The 21,116-nt window shown below is 45.3% G+C and overlaps 1 protein-coding gene across 7 annotated transcripts in view; it reads left to right on the top strand.

Annotated features, from left to right (window-relative positions):
- The first annotated feature begins 5,342 nt into the window (after positions 1-5,342).
- POU2F1 (POU class 2 homeobox 1) overlaps positions 5,343-21,116 on the top strand; it is a 1,344,877-nt gene continuing 1,329,103 nt past the window's right edge. For 4 of the 7 annotated variants that reach the window (XM_069635944.1, XM_069635951.1, XM_069635949.1 and 1 more), the window contains exon 1: positions 5,366-5,428. The gene's annotated coding sequence lies outside the window, so the exon portion shown is untranslated. Of the gene's footprint in view, positions 5,429-21,116 lie in introns of all 7 variants that reach the window. The other 3 variants (XM_069635947.1, XM_069635943.1, XM_069635950.1) reach the window with 2 other exon arrangements.

Here is a 21,116-nt window from a genome sequence, read left to right as displayed (position 1 = left end):
AAAGATTCTGTGAGTGTGGAAAAAGGTTCCCACTCACTGACGTATAGGAAAAAATAATCCACCTGTAAAGCAAAAAGGTCTGGGTTCTCTCAAGTGAGGTAGATTTAGCACGAAGGTTAACATCTTAACTAACACAGATGTGTGGAGTGTAAGGCTCTTTGTCCGGTCCATCAGGCTTTTTATCTCCAAGGGGTGGACTATCTTTGTGACAAGTCTGCCCGCAGACCCCCTTACCTCCCCCAAATCTCCCTGGCAGAGTTCTACGCTCTGGGAGTGCATGCCTAGTTTCAGTCTCAAGGTTTCCTCTGCCCAGAGTAGGAGGTTTTGCCTTCTTTGTGGCAGCAGGTAGACTCTGGAATGCACTCCCTCTTGCTCTTAGATGTACTTCTATCATTTGCAATTTTGATGCCTTTTGAAAACTTCTCTTTAAATACTGGATTTAGATTGGCTATGTCAGAAGTCCTTAGTGTCAAGATGCCTACGGGCCTATGAGCGCTTTATAAAACCTGTTAACATGGACAATGGGACCCAAGGAGCCAATCGTCCAAATATGGAGAGATGTGGGCTCCTCGCAGTCTGGGGAAAGCCAGCATCGCGGATGTAATTTTTTTTTAAGCTCTCAAATCCGAGCTCCGACCGAAAGGTAGGAATGGAAAGGATTGTTCCCGATAAAGCAAAGACATTTCCTGTGTTGGGGACATGCATGTATTAGAGCCACTACACCGAGCCAATCTTACAGCTGCAAAAAATAATGGATCGGTGCAGGGCTAATAATCTTGAACCTCTCCTGTGGGAGGTGGAGGTTGCATTATGACAGATCTAGGACAGTGCACAGGCCAGCCTGGTTGGGTTCGGGCATGGAGTAGGTGGGAATAAAAGCCCCTGCTTACTTCCGTTGGAAGCACGCTCTCCATTGCCTTCATGGATAGCAGTTTTTGAATCTCCGAAAGGAGGGAGGGAGATCAATTCCGAGTTAGATGGCGCCATGATGGGTGAACAAGTGGGAGAGGAAGGCCATATGGTTATGACCTGAAAAGCATCCTCCAACTGGAATCTGTGGGACCATTCCCGTTAATCACTTACGGGTCTGAATCTCAGGAAGATAGAGCGGCTCCTGATGAAGTGGAGAGTGGGAAAGCCACGGCCTGCTGTTCACGGAGGTTACCGCTGAAGGAGCGGTCTGGTTGTTGGGACTTTTGGTCCTGAAAGCAGCAAAATCCTGCAAAAGATCAGGAACAAAATGCAATCTTTTTGGATACTGTGATGAATCCTGCAGATTCATCACCGATTTCCCGGCAGTGACCTCCTCCCATGTGGCCAGGGGACAGTAGTCGCCATCTGATTCTGACCCTTGAAGTGGAAATATGAGGGCGGATCATGTGGGGGGCAAGGGAAGAGTTTCTGGCGGGGATGGTGACTCCATCAGACGAGACGCAGTATTCTCCCCTGCCCTCAAGACCTTATAATACCCAAGTTCTTGATGGCTTGTTGTCAACCCCCACAAATTCCCCTTACTGTAGAAATCCCTTTTCTTATGTCACTAGACATTTATACTTCAAACATACACAACACACTTATAATACACACTTATAATATTCTCTGCTTCTGATGTTTCTCAACATAAAACCTACGAACAACATTTTAGAAATCCAACCTCATCTATGGACTTCAGCTCCCATTAAGCCTCAAGTACCGAGACGAAGAAGAGGAAGGAGTTGATGCAGAATGAGAGAAACCCAAAACTCCATGCGCAGACTAGTTGTTTAGCTGAACCACAAATGCGCGAGACAATAAAAAAATGACATCTGCCTTCAATGCTGGAGCAGTACAGTAGAATACTGTGCTGTGGAAAGCCGAGAGAGAAAACGGGTACATACATGCGGCGGCTTGCGAACATGAGTCGCACATACCGGCATGGCGTGAAGGAAGGAGAGACACAGCAGGCACATCTGAAGGACTATCTGAGCACTGGGCAGAGCAGAGCTCCTGGAGCTACAGCCATGCCGGTAAGTAGCATTTTCCGGTCCAAGCTACTGAGGGAAGCCGGGGGGTCATCACAGAGCTGCAGGAAATGCTTGAGAAACATCTGCATCATGTAAGAAGCCATCTCAGAGAGGGGACATCACCACACTAGTACCCCATAAGTCGGAGACGCTGCAAACTACCGGTGTGTCTGTCCAGAGCCATTGAGGACCCCGGGGCATACAGACATGCATGCAACCAAGTGAATGAATTATGTGAAACTGCTATTATGGACAATGCTCAAAGGTAGTTTAAATACAGACAAAATCCCACGTTAAACCAATGCCCAGAAGGAAGAATATTTGAATACCAACACGATAAAGTGCAGCAACAAAACCTGAACAAATACCTATGCTTCAGATGTCAATGTGGGGGTAAGCTGGAGCGAGTGTTACTCTAAGCAAACATATGGAATTCAAAAAGAAGTCCTGATAAAAGGCATACGAACAAAGTTGGTGCAACTGTAGCATAGTGAAAAGTACAGTGAACCCAGTAAGAAGTGATTGTAAAAGGAATACACCAGGCAGTGGACATTTGGAGAAAGATACCTGGCAGGGGAGTATACCAGGGGGGATCTAGGAAGTCCATAAAAGTAGTCCTGGCAAGCAAATATATTAGGCATTTTGAAACTATATGGGATGTTTAAGACTGTGGAAAGATACCTGGCAGCGAAGCATACCAGGAGATCCGAAGAGCCCATAAGAGGATTCCTGGCAGATAACACACCTGTACACAAGTGTTACTAGGCCCAAAAAGAAAGCTGTAAAGAAAAGTAAAAAACTGTGGGAGGATACCTGGCAGGGGAGCACAACAGGGGATCTGAAGAACCCACAAAAGGATTCCTAGGAGGGAAGCATAACAGGGGTCCCACCAAAGTTGTAGAGGAAATGTTTAACCAGGTTACAAAACACCTGGTAGGGAAGTATACCAGGGAATATGAAGAGCTCATGAAAGAAGTCCTAGAAAGCAGATACACCCGGCACTTGAAATTGCACAAGGATTTTTAACACTTTGACAAGACACCTGGCAAGGGAGCATACCAGGAGGTGTGAAGGGTTCACAAGAGGGTTCCTTGCAAAGGAGTACACCAGGCAATCCGCTAAAGTTCAAGAGAAGTTAAAGAAAGCTCATTGTGGAATCGGTTATATAAATAAGAACTTTGTGAGTCCAACAACTATGTGAATCCAGCAACTTTGTGAATTCAGGACTAAGAAACCAAGGAAGTGTTGGAGGTCATGGAATGCATTGTCTGAGCAACAATACAGAACCAAAAATGAACTGTTGTACAAAGACACACTTTTGTGATGGCAATACACTGTTGTTCAAAGAAATCTTTGCCATCCTACCTAAAAATCCAGGGGAAGGGGAACTACCCTCAAGATAATGGGTTTCTGGATGTGGCAGATCCGGGAGCAAGGCTGTTGGCTGTGGTCATGAGTGTTGGGCGTGCGCTTCTGTATGGAAGGGAGATGCTGTGATATGTGCTGTTGCATGGAAGGGAGATGTTATGATGTAGTCTTGTATTGTCACTGGCCAGGAATTCATGCCATTGAAATGTTGATGCATGAATGAATGATGAGCAGCTCAGGAGAATGTTGAGTGGGTCTGTCAGGGAGTGTTCCATGAATTTGAGTTGGGGGCCTGGGCTGGGTTTGTAAGGATGGCCGGTGGGTCTCTGGCCATATATCTAGCTTTCTATGTTCCTGTGGCTATCTGTGAGAATACTGTACATATAAAGAGAAACAGGTTCCTGTACAAGTGTAAATATATACAATAAAGCTGACCTGGATAAAACCTTTTGGCTCCACAGCTGGTCTGTGTATGGATGATTGGAGCCCAACACCAATACATAACACATTCTTTCAAACATTTTCTTGGGAGTGAGAAAACCCCTCAAAAAACCCTGGTTTGGTTTGGGCATCCTCCTGTGCTCTGTCAATCCTGCATAATTGTCACAAACATTTAAGCCTCTTCAGTTCAGAAATTCACCAGCCTCCACTGTACATCATCCATCTGTCACTGTGCATGATGTGTGTTTTAATGTGCACACAGGGGCAGGGTGCGCCTTAATGCTGGCATCATGCACCACATGCCATCCTATATATGTTTATGCCTATGATACAAAAGTTAGTCTAGCATAAACCTTTCTTCAGTAGAGAAATCCAACGTTTCTGCAGTTGTAGCAATAAACCATATTTGGGTTCCTCCACGCAAACACAAGGGGAGATTTCTCGAGTTTCCCGTTTGCGAAGGTGCCGCCGCTGGCCCAGTGCGCGACATCCAAAGGCGGCCTCACCAAACCTTTTGTCCTGGGCCTGACCACTTTTTGTGACAGCCCTGGTAGGGTGACCAGACGTCCCGGTTTTGCTGGGACAGTCCGGGGAAATAACCCTCCGTCCCGGGAGCTTTTTCAGTTTAGAAACCCCGCCCTCGGTTTGCATGGTTGGGTGGCTACGTAATTAAAGTTGTAATTATTTTTCACAAAACTTTCAGGATTTGACATTAGAGGATTGGCTCGAACTCCCAAACTTTCAGGTAAAAGTCACAAAACTTACGGACTGTACCACAGAGACTGGCTTGTGAACGGTTGTACAGCAAGCCATCTAATAAACATGAGAGCAAACGCTTGTTTTGAATTAACATGCCAAGATTCACAGACAAAACTGCACAAATGAGATCATATACACTTTATAGAAAGTAGAAGTGCTGGAAATATGATTAGGTGGTGGTTGTGGGGGCGTGTTGGGGGCTGGGCAGTAATTGGTGGGCTGTGATGGGATAGTCCCTCTTATGTTGTTGATCGCCCTGGTTTTTCGTTTTGGAAATCTGGTCACCCTACAGCCCTGGTCATCCTTACTTGCAAAACCGGTCTCCGAACAAACTCCCCTCTGCCCCACAACGACATACTGTCTTACACTCAACTTAATGTTCACCACCGTATCCGACCTCTCTGTGACCCGTTCCAGCTTTCCTTAACTGGAAACTCACTTCAATGCCCTAGTCTTTTCCCATTTCACCGCCGGCTGGTTACTCCCACCGTCACCGTGATGGTGCTGCTCAGTCTATACGACCACTCTTCGACACACACCCTATGCAGGCAGCGCGAGAACTCGCTCAAGAGGAAGGAGCGATAAACAACTCAGGCGTCTTGGATCTCGCAAGCGAGCACTACATCCGCAAACTGTTGTTATTATTACCTTCTTCTCCCGGTCTTCAACTTCCCGGTAATTATCAGCCAATAGAAATCCACATAGCTTAGAACTAACAGTCCACTCAGAGAGAGGGGTGGGGCGAAATACTTGCGCATGCGCCACGCTCCAGGCGACGTGCTGGTCACGTGACCCTGTGCCGTCGCTACGTCGTTTCCTGTGATGGGGACTATTCGCTAGTACGGCGGCGGCGGCAGGTAATCATTACCGCGCTTTACATATTCATATTCATACCGCGCGCCGCGCAATTTAGCATAATGTATTAGTACTCGGGATTATTCTAATCACGGGATGGTGGCGGGGCCCAGTCTAAGCATGAGTAGCGCAGGGGGGGCAGAGCGGCGCAAGCCTGGGGGGGGGCGTTTATCTGCGAAGATCACAGCAGGGAAAGGGGGGTAGAGGAAGTGGGGGCGCGGCTGCATATTCATAGCCGGAAAGGGGGAGTTTGGCAGACTACGGAGAGAGGGAGGGAACCCGGGAGAGATAAATGCAGAGAGTCCGGGGAAGAAACACGGCTATGTGGGAGGGATCGAGCCCGGACGGGGAAATAGAGAGTGAGCATAGCAATGGAGGGCTGCAGATTGTAGTGCGAAACCTGAGTGGGGAAGCGTCCATGGAGGCAGAGCATTCCGGGAGGAAGGGAAGTGTAGTGGGTGGGGAATGGCTTGCAGATGAGAGGAGCACAGCTGTCCCTGCTGGCGGGGCCTGCTCCCGGGCCGCAGAGGTCCAACGATCTTCTCGCCTTGCTTTGTTCTAATAGTTATTGGCTTACTGCGTATTCCTGGCCATGACTTACACCTGCTTTCTGCACTCCGTCTTAACCCGGTTCGAAGTGGGATGCCTGTAATTAAAATACTGATTGTGGCATGCTATTTTGCTCTGCAGTTTTCCCCTGACTTTGTGTACACCATCTAATACACACTGTATAATGCCATGCACCATTCTGCAGTGTGTATCGTATGCAAAGCCGGTCTCACATTATTTAAAGGAAATAGATCAATTCTAGAAATGCTTCCAAAACAACACATTAACTGTGATGTGCAAACCCACCTCCACTTTAATTGTCGAGGAGCAAGCCGGTGTCAATCTCAATACTGAAGTGTGGGGTTGGGATCATTTCTGTCTGTGCTCGTTTTTTCTTTTCACGTGACTTTTATCATACGTAGCTCGTCATGGTAAAGATTTCAAGGCATGACCTTTTTCTGTACTTATTAGTACTCTTCAGATGTGATTTTTTTTTTGTTTGTTTAGAAACAGCTGCAATTGTCGGAACTGTTTCTTTCTACAGTCCCTGGAACATGTAGGCTACAGTAAATGTCTGGATGTAGTGACACCTGTAAGGTGGTGTCTGGTGGTGTGCGCGATCGTGCTCCATGTCACGGATTGCGTTTATATTGCATTTCTGTGTGCCATTCGAGCACTCGTTTGCAAACTTTATGCTAAGCTCCACCATGAGTAAAAAGTACTGCTGGACGCCGCCTGCCCCCACATGCCGGACTATTCAGCAAAGTTACCATTCTTTCTCGCCCCCACCGGCTCGCATGCTCCACTGTGTGAAGACCACTACAAAAGTGCATTCGTAAATGTGTCCGTTTTTTTCCTGATGTGGAATGCCATGTGTGATTTATTGTATTGTTTCCCCACTCATTCCGTTCTGTTCTTGAACAAAACTCTGAAACAAATCGATTGTTTACCACGATACAACGCTCTAAAAATAAATTGGCTGCAGCGCACTCTTGCACAAGTAAAGGAGGGGGGCTTGATTACACTTGTGCTATGATGCAGTGTCGCCGACTTCTTGTCATTCTTGTTGTGTACTCGCAGCGTTTTACACAACTCCAAATGAATTGGTCCTCAATTTGTCATGGGATACGTCAGGCAGTACTGGCTACAGTTTGTATGCGTGACGTAGTTTGAGATTCGGTTGCGAGGATAAAGCTCTTGCAGGCGGTCATAAACTGCATGCGAGTTTGAGGATACGTTTGTTGAATGGCATTCCGGTGTCATTCGTTAGGCTTTGCAGTGGGCCGTTGTGGCAATTCGTGCATTTGTTCTATGGTCGAACGTTTCAGTAGATGGTTCGCCTTGCATACTGTACATTTGTTTTGGGTGGCTGACGGCTGTGCCATAAGGCTTGGGGGAGGCGATGGGCCACATTGTCCTAAAAATCCTTATTAAGATGTATCCGAGCTGCAGCTTTTCAGCTCACCAGTACAAAGTCATTTTTCATGACATCTGTAATTAATATGTATGGGGAAAAGTACGTATACTTGTTTCCGGTTGATTATTTGATCATTTTAGCATGGTTATCAATATCTTGTAGACTTTTGCAGTTTTATGGGTGGCAGAGTCTGGGTCTTGTAGTACATTAGTGTCTCAGAATTGTAATGATCATCATGCCTTTACTTTAATTGTGCTCATTCACTCTTTACATCTGTATGGTTGCCTGCTACAGTATTTCCTTGTATAGTGGTTTATCAGTTAGAGAATTAAATAATTTAAGAAAAATGTTGTTTATTTTGACCACACACTGAGCATGAGAAGTTTTGAGTGCATGGTTTGTAAGTGGATTCCCCAATTTTAGTTTGGTGCCAGGGTGAGGACAGACGTCAAACCTTTTATTGGAAATACGTATAACTGGCAGTGTGATAAGATGTTTCCTTTTTTTAATGAAGTAGTCCTGTCCAAAATCACCAACCAACTACAGAACAACCTTTTATCCTACTTATTTACTAAACTTCCCCACCACTAGGATTTCTGCTCATGTTCTTCCGTAGTCCACCCTACGTTCTTTTACCTCCCAGAGACCCAAGACTGCTGCGTTTTCCCAGACAAAGGTGCAATGCACTTTCGAGACGAAACTTTGTGCTGGGAAAACACTTCAGTGTGAGTGATTACATGATGGGCTCGTGATCTGTGGAAGTTTGAAGATGTGGTAGTATGCAATTATTCCCAAACCTCAAAACTGGGCTGTTGGGTCTAAGGCTGCTGCTGTGGCTGCTGAAGTCGAGTTACCTGTGCGTGTAGTCCATGTGGGTGAGGTGGATGTGTGGCAATCATAGGGTCATTTTGGTTTTAAACTTTCTCTTTTGTTCTTGGCGAGACTAATCATTAAACAGAATAAAACCAGATTTCTAAAATGTTGCGATTTAAATATCCACTTTGTATTGGTTTCCTGCACGTTTATTTGCTCTGTTAACATTGGACTTTAATGGGTTACTTGTTTTCTTTCATATGAACTGGAGCTCACAATTTGTAAACAAAGTAGTACCAATTGTAAAATACGTATGAAACAAAATATTACCCTAATTCCTCAGACCAATGTGCTTGTAGATGTAAGTGCTCACGAGTTCTGCCGAATTTTGTCTGCTGGAAAGCAGCTCCATGGTATTGGGCTTCGCCTAGCAAGCAAGATAAATCCATGTGGAAGGAGGAGATTATGCATAGTGGGTCGCAAATTTTAATTCCACATTTGGACATTTCATATACTCTATGTGGCCAATTATGCTTTAAATGTGGCTTCTGGTGTTCCTTATTCTTCTTTTTTTTTTTTTTTAATTAATATTCCCAAACATGCAAGGTGAATGCATGTCCCGGGAGGATAGCTCATCGGCAACGTGCTCGCCTTGGAAGCAAGACGACACGAAGCAATACGGGTCCGATCCCCGGGTCCATGCTTAGGAAATTCTTGATATTGAGGGCGTTATAAATCCAGAACTAAGACATATTCCTGTAACAGCGCCTTGATGCCCCCGGGCTCTGTGAATGCTTTAAAAATGCAAATAAATGAATAATGCCACGTAGGTACGTTTTGTGCAGTGCCAGTTGTCATGGGGTGTCAGAGGTAGCGCCTGGTGTCACGCTAACCAGACTCTTTTTGGCTACAAGCAGAGCCAAATGGGTCCCAGCAATTTTGAAACATAGAGCAGATTTGATTGTGTCATTGTGACTGCCCAAAAAGCAATCCTAATTCTTGGCAACTTTCGCTCACTTTATAAATTTACATATGTTGATGTTATTCCGTCATAGCGCCCTTATGCACGTTCTCAATTATCGTGTGCTGCGGATGTACGGCGGAAGTGGGGGCTGCCTGGGTGTTAAATATTCTCCCATCTGGGGGACCTTCTTCCATTGTATGGCACAGGAAACGCATTCCAGTGCCAACGTTTGTACATTTATTTCTGCAGTTATTCTGCTTTTGAAATAATTGCCCCTCTAGTTTTGAGTGCCCCACTCGATGCTTTTTTGTGACTCGATAAGAATGGGCAACAACTCCTCTTTAGATCCATTTAATCTTTCCATGCATTCGTGTCTGGCATTGGAGTTAAATACTTGGCATGTTTTCTCAGCAGGTGAAAGTGACTTCTATAAAATGCCCTTATGCTCAACTGATAATTCACGGTTGCATCCTGTTACTATCGTGTGCGAAAATCTTAATGTTCTACATATTGAGCAATGAAAAAAAAGCAATTGGTGAAGGTTTGTTCATTGAATTCTCTGCAGCTTGTCAGTGACAAGTGTGTGATACCGACCAGAGAGGATGAGTGAACCTCCTTTCAGTCAAGATAGTTATGACCTCGAGGGAGGACAAGTGCAGAGTTTAATATTTGTGACCCACCATTCAAACTTACTTTTTTGGCAACAAGGGAATCGTATATTCAAATTGATTTTATACTAAATGCGGCCCCTTTGAAAAACATCCAACCATTGTCCTTTTAACTATCTTTTATGCCTCCATTTCTTGTATTTTTGGCCAGTGTGTGTTTGCATGGTTCCACTGTTGTGTTCTAGTTCGGTTTCCCCTTTGTTGTCCTTTTCTGAAAAGCCTTTCAACTGTCATAGTAAAATGCAATATTATTAATACTCAGCTAATTTGATTGTGGCGATCTTGGTAAATGCAGGTGAAAACGCTCATGCGTTGAGTTTGTGATAGACTGGAAATCAGATTAATGGTAAACTTTCTTGCTGCATTTTCTACTCCATTGTATTCCAGCCTCAAATGAACGTACCCCGTACCTTTTCTGATCTTTGAGTGGCAGCTTGATGTGGTGGGATTTGTTAGTGTGATACGGTTTTATTAGTCCCGTTCCAACACTGAAATTATTTTCCTGCTATTTGAATGGTAAATAAGTTGAGTCAGTTAATTTGTGCGCCTGGTTACTTATGCCAAGAGCCTACTGTAGCCATAAAGTGGTGTTTGCAGTTGAGGTTTGGGTTAGTTGTCTTCTGTTTGACAAAACCTTTAGTGTCTTGCTGTGATTTTCTCATTAAGTCTGACTGAAAGCTCGCCCATAATGCCTCTGCAGTGTTCATCATTTAATTACTGTTTTGAATGGCGTGGTGCACCCCCCCAAATCTGATTTTTGGGGACTGGAGTGGGAACAGCGGGTCTCTTGCCTGCGAATAACACACGACCAGCAAATGTGCTGTGATAACGTTTGGTTAGCCTTGTTTAATGAATAGAGAAGGGCTCTGTAGAGATATCGCGGGACCCATAGTCCCCGTGCTAAAGCTGAAGTGAGAGCTCGCATGAGTGTGAAGAGCCAGAAGCCGGAGCAGAGGGCATGGAGCAGGTTCAGCTCCCTGTGCTCCTCTTTAGAACTGATAATTCTTCATTTATGGACTTCATCTCATATTCTGCATCAAGCATTGTTTGAGGGCCAGTTGCCCCAGAGTTCATGGTTAAGTGTCAACTGTATTAATAAAGCTGATGTCAGAGCCACATTAAAGGAGTCCAACCAGCAAACTTCAAACTACAGGTAGGCCTGCCATCCCATGGCCACAATGGCAACTCCTATTCACTACGTACCTGGAAGCTTTAGGTGGCGAAGGCTACACGGCGGCGAGGCGCAGAGCCATGCTACGGAATGCTCTATGCTTTGAAGGCCACCAGGTGTTTGAACGCCTCACGCCCGAACTAGTGGGAGGCGATGATGACTATGTGTTTAAAGAGGCGGTTAGGAGAATCTTCAAACGATTTGCCAGCAAGGAGAATACCGTCCTGCCCAGGATAAAGCTCTACAGCCGCAAACAGGAAGCGTCCGAACCAGTGGACGACTACGTGACCAAACTACGCGAATGAGCCGCACTATGCAATTTTGGTAACAATGCGGAAGGAGTAACCTGCGACATGCTAATTATACATACCAACAGCAGGAAAGTGCAAGACAAATTCATTTTGGAAAAAGAATTAAAGCTGAAAAAAGCCGTCTATCGCGAGGGCGGCAGAAGAGACCGCAGGAAGAAGGAAAGAAATACGCAGGCGGGCACAGCCCTGCAGAAGTACAAGCGATAACCTTCCGACCCAAGAAGGAGCAACCAGTCGTCGATACGAGACACAGGAAGTGGGGAAGGAAAGAACCGTTGAAATACATAGATGCACCAGCACCAAACATTTGGCCTATGACAAGGAATGCCCTGCAAGAGACAAAGAATGCTCAGTGTGCAAGAAGATAGGACATTTCTCAATTGTGTGCAGATGGTGGAACAAAGAAGTCAGCAATGTCAATGCCGAGTACAATGCAGAGAGGGAATCCTCCTCTGACGAAAAAGGGAGGCCCACTGTAATAATGGTAAACAGCCCACGTGCCAGCAGAGAAAAGCACCACTGCGCCATCAAAATAAACGGCCTGGAAACGACTCATGGCGGACTCAGGCTCAGACTTAACTATCCTGCCCCTTTGCATATACATAGAGATGATGGGCACAGAAACAGTCCAAGTCCTCAGCACCTGTCACAAGCCCACGGTGTTCGGAGGTGCATCCAATGTTCTACTAGGTTACATCAAAGGGAAAGTGGAGTTTAAAGGGGGAGAGACCACTACAGGAATATACTTCAATCAAGAAGGCCCAGCAGTCGTAAGTTGGGACGATCAGGCAAAACTCAAAATCAAGCTTGACTCAAGCACGGAGGACCAGGTGTTGTCAGTCAGTACAAGAGGAGCGCCAGTTGTCAGAGAAACTATACAAAACTGTTCTAGGGAGGTCCTGGACAAATCAAAGGCTTTGTTCATAAAATACTACTCAAGGCAAATGCAGACCCCGGCAAGCGTGCCAGTACTAGAGACACGCTCAGAAACCAACTCGACAGAATGGTGAAGGAAGGCACCATCAAAGAAATTGAGGCATCAGAGTGGTTGAGCCCGGTCGTTCTCATAAACAAAATTGACAAGATTTATGTTTACATTGATCTCTGCAGTCTGAACCTGGAAGTAATTGCAGACAGCTACCCCCTGCCAAGTATCGGCGAGCTAATTCTCATGATGAAAGAGGCCAGCGTGTTCTTTAAGTTAGACATGAGGGATGTATATCATCAAATCCAGTTGCACAAAGATTCCAAGCCATTGACCGCATTCATCACCCCATTTGGCACCTACCCGTTTTCGAAGATGCCCTTCGGCCTATCATCTGCGTCCTCAGCGTTTCAATGCATGATGGACGTGCTACTGCGTGACGTGAAAAATGTGTCCTACTTCCAGGATGATATCCTGATGTACGCTGCAGATGAGCAAACGCATGATGCCACCCTGAAGAAGGTTCTTACCAAGCTGCAAGAAGCTGGAATAAAGCTACGATATGAGATCGGTATTGAAAGCACATGAAGTCGAATATTTGGGGTATAAAAAATCATCACACGGCCTAAGCCCCAAACAGAACCTACTGCAAGCAATAATCAAAGCTCCTGAGCCAACAAATAAGGATGAAGTGAGGTCATTCCTAGGACTAGCCGAATATTATGCTAAATTCATCCCCAAGTTTTCGGAAACTTCAATGCTGCTGCAAGACCTACTTAAAAAAGGGACTGAAGTCACAGGGCAAGAAGCCCAAAAGAAAGCAGTAGAAAGCATCAAACGACATATTGTGGAAGCACCGTGCCTACAACCGTTCAATCCAGACTGGTGTACAGTCATCACCACTGATGCCAGCGGGTGTGCATTAGGAGCTGTTCTCACCCAAAGGAAAGGAGACACCGAACACGTAGTGGCATTTGCCTCTAAAGCCCTATCCATGGCTGAACAAAATTACTCCACAGTCGAGAAAGAAATGTTGGCGTGTGCATGGGCGGTGGAACACTTCAGGATGTACGTATGGGGCACAAAATTTAAACTAGTCACCGACCACAAGCCCCTTATTCACATGCTCAGTCCAGGAGGTACAAACGTGTCTGACGCCCAGGTTGGCACGCATAGCAGCTAAGCTGCAGGAATACACCTTTGAGATGCATCACATATCAGGATGGAACAATTTGTAGGCAGACTGCATGTCAAGATTACCAAAGGCAAAGACAAAGCTACCACCTTCCTGCAAGAGGAATACATAGTAGCGTCCATCTTAGCTCCAGGTAGTCTGGGGCCTTGAGGTCTAAGTGAAAGACATTGGATTGAAGAAGATGGGAAAGACCCCATCATGGTGCGAATCAGGGAATGGATCAGGAATGGATGGCCAGATGAAGGGTCGGTGCCAGAAGGAATGAGGCCGTACTGGAAAGTGGCAGAGGAAATTTCTGAGGCTGACAGGCTGATCTTGAAAAACGACCAATTAATACCACCTACGGGGATGAGGAAAATCATTCTGTGCAGAGGCCACGCAGGGCATCTAGGGAACACCATGCCGTGACAAAGGGTGACAGAAGCATACTGGTGGCCTTCCATGGATCAGGAGATTTGCACAATGATTGAGAGGTGCCACAAGTGTCTCAACAGTGATAAACGTGTGAAAATCAGACCGGCTCCCATGATTCCCACCGAGTTCCCCAAAGCAGTAAGGTCAAAAGTGGGACTGGACTTTATCGAACCACTGGAGGCATTGACGCTCAACCATTGGTACGGCATAGTACTCGTGGACTGACTACCTGTTGTAGTGGGTGGAAGCTGAGTTTGTCCCCAATATCACGACGGTTACCGTGATAGAAGTCTTCACATCAATATTTCAGAGGGAAGGTCTCCCCAGCGAGTTAGTAACGGACAATGCGGTACAATTAGTATCGAGGGACATGGAGTTGTTCTGCAGAAACACAACATTCGTCAAAGGAAAGCAGCGCTGTATCATCCCCAAGCAAATGGACTCGTGGAGCGAGCCAACAGGTTCATTAAAGGAGCCATCCAACTGACGACCACCTCAGGGATGGATCCCCTCAAAACGGTTAGAGGCCTTTGCAGCTCACAGGCTAACACCCAATGGTATCACCCAAATCTCCCCATTTCGTATGTTGAGAGGGAGGAGAGCATCGTCCACACTAGTGCCACCATGGTTGTCCAGAGTAAGAGAGGACAATGAAGTGGACATGTTGGAAGTAGTATGGAGACTAGAGAACAGCAAGGCATGCATGAAAAGGTGGAGCGACAGAAGGACAACCCAAAGGTGTAAAGTAAAAGGAGATTGGATTAAAGTACATCTACCAACCAAGGACCAAATGACTGGTTCGAAGTTCAGTCAACCCATAAGAGTGATTCATAGAGGAACCAACCATGTCCGCACCGAGGATGGCCGCACATGGAATATGGAGAGAGTAGCCATGTTCTGGAAGAATCGCGAAGGAGAAAAGCCACGAGAGTGACCCAAAACCTATGAAGCACCCGACAGAGAGACTTTGAGAGACCAAGAGCCAGAAGCAGGAAGGAAAGAGTTTGCGGAGGAAGAAGTCGAAGGAGACGCACCAGAGGCCGTCCAGGAAACTGGTCAAGTACTGTACACCAGCAGCAGGACGGAAGACTGGCCGAGAAGGGAACACAGAAGACCGGTGAGATACAATGACTATGTTATGCAATAAACTGTTCTGCATTATCAAGGGGAGGTGTCTGGAGATATCGCGTCATCCGTAGTTTCGCGAGATCTCGCGCTAAAGCGGAAGCGAGAGCTCCCATGAGCGCGAAGAGCCAGAAGCTGGAGCAGAGGGCACGGAGCAGGTTCAGCTCCCGGTGCTCCTCTTTAGAACTGACAATTCTTCATTTATGGAATTAATCTCATATTCTGCATCAAGCATTGTTTGAGGGCCAGTTGCCCCAGAGTTCATGTTTAAGTGTGTCAACTGTATTAATAAAGCTGATGTCAGAGCCACATTAAAGGAGTCAAACCTGCAACTCTAAAGTCTACTGTGCAAGATTATACTACAGGCTCCCACTTAATCGTATGAATACATATTGCACACTGTAAAATAAACCTGGCGTGTTCTATTAAGAATTTTTTTAAATCGTTGGTGAGTCACCTGTTTCTAGTGTTTGTACTGTGTGCTGACAGTTGTTAATTAAAATGTTATTACCCAAAAAATGTGTCCACATAGTACTGCTAGGCTGCTGGTAAAGGGGGTGTAAGAAGAGATTGCTACGTGTATACTACTGGAAAACTACCTGATGCAGTTCGTAAAAGCATGCTAATTGGGATTTGCTCGGGATTTTGGCTATGGCCAATACCTGGCGTTGATAAACTCTAAATGCCAAAACGCATGCGGGGTAATCTGTGAAGCACACTGCACGTTAGTTTAACCAGTGGTATTAAAAGTTTTCATACCCAGCCCCCCCCCCCCCGCCCCATTTGGCAAAAAATATTGTTTGTGTCCGCCCTACCTATTTGGGGGGGGGGGGCCACAGGATGCCCTGGGGGCTTCAGGCTAGTGCTTATATTTTCTAATAAACATAGTAAATTTTGATCCCTTCTCATGATGTTGATCCCTTTCTAGAGAGTCTGGGTATAGTATCGTTTATCCTAACCGTTTTCCCCGAAATTAAAGGCTTGCTGATTTTTAATGAGATTTTACTTCTATCTTTGGTGTACAGTTTATATTCGAAATGAGCACCTCTACCGCTTTAGAATGACGGATGCGTGTGGGCGGCTTTCTAATTTAACTGTATTTGCGTTTAAACCGTGGCGATGGCGTTTTTTGTTCACTTTATCGTCTAACAGTGTTTTGTTTGCGCATTAAAACTGTCGCGTTGCTGTCAGTTTTCCCAATTACTTCCTTTTTCTTTTGAATGGGTTTGGTTTCTTGGCATGCAGTGAGTTTACTAGTAGAGTCCAACACGCGGGACTTGTGCTGACAGACACAATATCAATTTAAGTGCTAGTAGAAATCTTGAATCGTAAATCTCGGGAGAGTGGGACCCCAAGCTAACGCGTGCTACGTGAGAAATGTACGATGGCACATCGTAAAGGTCCACAGAGAAGGGCGTGCACTCTACCAGGTGCCGCAGGGGTTAATTCGCATTTTTTCTCTTGGGTTTTTAGGGGTCATTTTCCTTTTCTCGTCAGTCCCTGCACCGGAATAAGTAGCCCAATAAACCCACAGAGCTACCTGATGGCCGGAAAGAGTGCGTGTGTTGCGGGGTCGGACGTGGGGTGCAGCGGCCTGGATTGAATGCTACAGGTATGGTTCAGCAGTATAATGTTATGTCGTGAACCCTCCCGTTCAAATAAAATGTGCAGTTGGAGACCTCGACGGTGTCCGTTGGGAGGGGGCCCTTGCTCTTGCTGATGAGTGACCCCTCTCGAGGAGCGTCTGTTGCCACCGCTGTTTGCTCTCATCTGAATAATGGCCAGCTCGGGGAGGTTTCCTGGTTTGAAATGGCGCCGCCCGCCCGTCTCTCATGTTTACTAATTCGGGCTTAATGACAGCCATTCAGCGCTGCGGAGGAGACCTCAAAGGCAGGCGGCGGCCTGTTTACGTCCTCACCCGCCCATGTGCAGCTCACTGCAGGGCAGCCTGCCTCTCCTACAGCACAAGGAACGTTGCGAAGCATTTAGCTGCTGTTCTTTGGTAACGAAATGTGTGCGAGGGTGCTGCTGATCTATGCCGTGATGACTGGATAAGGGAGTTTAGCAATGGCAGTGCCTTGATATAAGTCGGGACTCTTGTTTAATATGTACATAATAAGGAAGTCTGACTGGTTTCATGTAAACCGAAGTTTAAATGCAAATAAGACTGGACTCTAGCATTACCCTTAACGAGCCTCTGTCGATGTATTGGTCTGGTTTCTTTTGGTTGGCTTGTTTTTATGAATAATTAATAATTCCGCACATAACTAAAAACGAAGTGAAGACTTTTTTAAATGTTAAACTGAAAGGCTCATCAGCTGCCTTTTTTTCTTACCGTTATTATAAACTGTAGACTTGCATTTGATGGACAATATGGGTTTTCTTTTGATGTGATTGCAGACACATTTTAGATCATCGAATGGAAAGCTAGTAGGTTAACGGGAACCTTTTTATTTCGTTCGGTTGTTTTTACGGGTCAAAAATTCAAGTTGCAAAGCACTCGTTGGTCTAAAAGTAGGGTGTCCAGATTTTCAAAATATAAAACCTGGTCGGGGGCACAAACACAAGTATGACTGCAACCAACACTCACCCCATATTCCTCCCTTGGAATCCCACAATAAATATTACATATGTAGCACTGCTTCTGGATATGAATTGTTCGGCTCTGCCTGTGAATGTATGTTAAAAACAAAACGGTTTTTCTCTGAGTGCCCTGAGCCCTTGGTATGTACCCATTTCACAACTAGTCAATACTAGTAACTGCCACTTGGAAATATTCAGGCTGATTCATTGAATTATTTGCGCGTAAAACGCACGTTTGCGCTCCTTTCTGCCCGAAAATCCCTGTTTGGGGTATGGGGATTTTCGGGAAGAATGGCGCGCAAATGTGCGTTCTACGCGTAAATAATTCCATGAATCGGTGTGATTGTGTTTCAGACCCATGCTGGATGTTAGAATTAAAGTTGTGTAAGATTACTAAACTGTGAAAATGATTATTGGGTTTATAAATGTTGAATGACCCTCTGCTTACCCCACCTTTTCCCAAAACTGTGGTGGGCTTTATAAAAAAAAAAAAGACACAGATGCTTGACAGTGTCAATTCCGGGACAGTCCTGCCAAACTGTGGCGTCTGGTCACCCTAAAAGTCACTTGCCTCGTCAGTTCTAGACATGTTAACAGCACGTCCTTTCTCGCCATGCCATTCATCATTTATAAATGGCTAGTGATGAGGCCTGCTTTTAACTCAGAATTCGTATACTGAGCAATATAGGGAACACTAACCTAATCTATGTTAAACGCACAACTTCGACAGAAGAAATGACAATGGAATAGTACCTGTACCCGCCTTAAATCCGGACTCGTTGGAATGAACTGAACACCTTTTTCAGTACTGCTAAGAACATATGCTCCCAGGCCCCTCGGGAATACTTCACCCGAAGCTCACCCTATCCTTCCCTAAATTAACCCGACCCCGGCTCAGTACACAGCCCAGCAGTCCAGTTCATCACATAACTTTGCATAGTTCGCCACTTTTATGTACGTCAACTATCCTCTGTTGCTGTGCACTCTATAAATACAAAATCCTACATGGGAGTCGATGTTTTCCCAATCCCTAGTCATTTTAATTAACTTTTGAAATTGAGAACCATGGCTATCCATATCAGATTTTATATTTTAACAGTACTTTATTTGGCAAATGTTACTTTGGAAACAGACGGGTGCTCATTTAACCAGTTGCAGTTTTAATGGCAGTTTATTTGAAATGTGTTCATTCTTTTTGGACCGAGGATAAAATAACACATTACACCATGTTGGCACTAAAAAGCCTGCTTTAACCATAATGTCATGGCTGGGTGCCCTGTTTATACCATCCTGACAACATATCCCACTACTGTTCAGGAATAAGTTATAAAGGTGCGACTAAGACCTGGCTGCCTATTGTGCCCTTTGTCCCCTGTTGTCACTTACCATTGCCACTACTAGGACCAGCAAGACTTGCATGTTTCCATACAACCAGGACAGGACTTGAGCGTTTGGCCTGGGAGGGTGGGGTCGTATGGTTCAAATTTGCTGTGAGGTATTTAGCACCTGCTTCTAGATTTGGAGAGCCTGGTTAGCTTAAAACGAAGTTACTAGAAGCTAATTTTGGCTCACCCGGCCAACCGATGCTTTACAAATATGCATATATGACATTAGCTTTGAGTGTTTGAGAATTTAAATAAAGGAACATTTGGACACATCTAGGAAACATTCAAATATGATGAGAAAAAAGTTGGTGTGCATCTTATGCAGAAGTTAGATTTGTAGTGTGCAGTGTACTCACTCCTAGTTCTCCATTGGTAGCGCCAGACTACTGGGTGATGCCTGACACCCAGGTGCAGGTTTTAGCTTCTGCTCACTAAATCTTAATTTCGTACCTTGTGGGAGGGGGCGGGGACAGGTCCCCCCCCCCCTCCATCCAAGCACACAATGCAGCAGCATCAAATTCCAGAACAGTTAAACTCAATACCCACCTCACACTCACTCAGTAGTATGTATTGAAGACCTTATTGACGTTGATGTCCTTTTACGCAACTTATCTTTTGGTTAGGTTTGTGGTTTCTTAGAGACCCTATACCAAACCTATTTCTCTAGGATAATATAATATAATATGATGAAATGGGAAAGCTGGGATTGGAGCCCAGGTTTCCTCGTTTCCCAGTTTGCAATTTCAAAGCAGGTTACATCGCCTCCCGCCTTTAATATTAGACCAAACTAAAGGGGATTGGTAGAGCCAAGTCAGGGTGACTGGCTTCACTCTAGGAGCCAAACGTGTGCTGGCAGCCGAAGATGCATACCTCCCTTACCCACAATACAAAAATCATACATGTGGCCCCCCCCTACTTGAGAGCCGTATTTGGCATCCTGTCTCTCCCCCCCCCCCCACCCGAGTACACATTATATACATTGTTAATGTTTTCTTTATGCAGTAACACTATAGATTATAAACCCATGAGTGAGACTTTCCCTGCAGTTAAAAACCATGCACGGTTATGAAGTGATTGGCTCAGTATCACATAATGTGTTCATTGTGATGGTGAGGATTTAACCTAACATCTTGGTCCCGCTATTTCAAATTTAGACTGCAGCGAAGACTTATTTTATTCCATCTTCAATACTTGAACCAACAAAATGCTTTCTGTAAAGTTTTTATTCAAGGGCTACACTAATACTGTTAAATAAATCTGGCTTTTAGACCAGCAAGTCAAATGGTGGAGACAACCTGATAAAATATAAGAGAAGGCGTAGTTGACACATGTCCATAAAGCAAGTACGCATTTATCAGAAAAAAGAGAGGGGTTGAGTCACAAAATCAGGTGCAGTGGCATGAAGGTCAGTCCCACATCTCAGCAACAGTCACTCGACCTCCTGACCCAACTTTCCAGATTTATACATCTGTGCTCCAGATGAGATTTAGAGGTGGGAGTATTTTACTCCCTATTTTTCAAACTTTGAGAGTAAATGTGATTTCAAGGGAGCAAACATGAGTTGATTCCTTCAGTTAAAAACAGTGTGCAGTGGAACACACGTCCTCTCACACCCTCACAAGTGGAACAGATGAGGACGAACACTGAGTTTCCCTTGCATGCAAATAATAGGTACAACAGCAGCAGCAGCATATGTTGTTTAACAGCTTCACTCGCAAAGAACAGGTAGGCTTAAAAAGGAGCCGTTCAGGCTTCACTCAAATGGAAATGGTGAGTCTGTCAACCACAGTGGAAGCTGTCATCATTTAGAACTGGGGATGTGGACCAGTGCAAGTTAACGCAACCGCAGAGCGATACGGAAACTGCCACTGCAGTAGAAGCACCCCTCACATCAAGCAAGTGCAAAAAAGGCTTCAGGAGTGTACATTCCTCTCCAAATATAGACCCGATATGCCACGGACCGCAGTAGATCATTCTTTCCTTACATGGAGCAAAAATGTTGAGTCACAACTGTACAAGATTACCACAGATAAGTCCTCGTTCTAAGCAGTAGAAGTTCTTCTCGCATGGAGAAGAAAAAACTGCAAACGATGGAGCTGTGTAAGCAACCCCACACTGAACAGGTAAATGAAGGGCCTTACCTATCCAAGCTACACACACTCAGGACGAG

Source organism: Ambystoma mexicanum, chromosome 7p (genome assembly GCF_040938575.1).
Source record: "Ambystoma mexicanum isolate Mex_15411 chromosome 7p, UKY_AmexF1_1, whole genome shotgun sequence".
NCBI lineage: Eukaryota > Metazoa > Chordata > Amphibia > Caudata > Ambystomatidae > Ambystoma > Ambystoma mexicanum.
The sequence above is the reverse complement of the archived record's forward strand: the minus strand, read 5'-3'. Positions and strand labels throughout refer to the sequence as shown.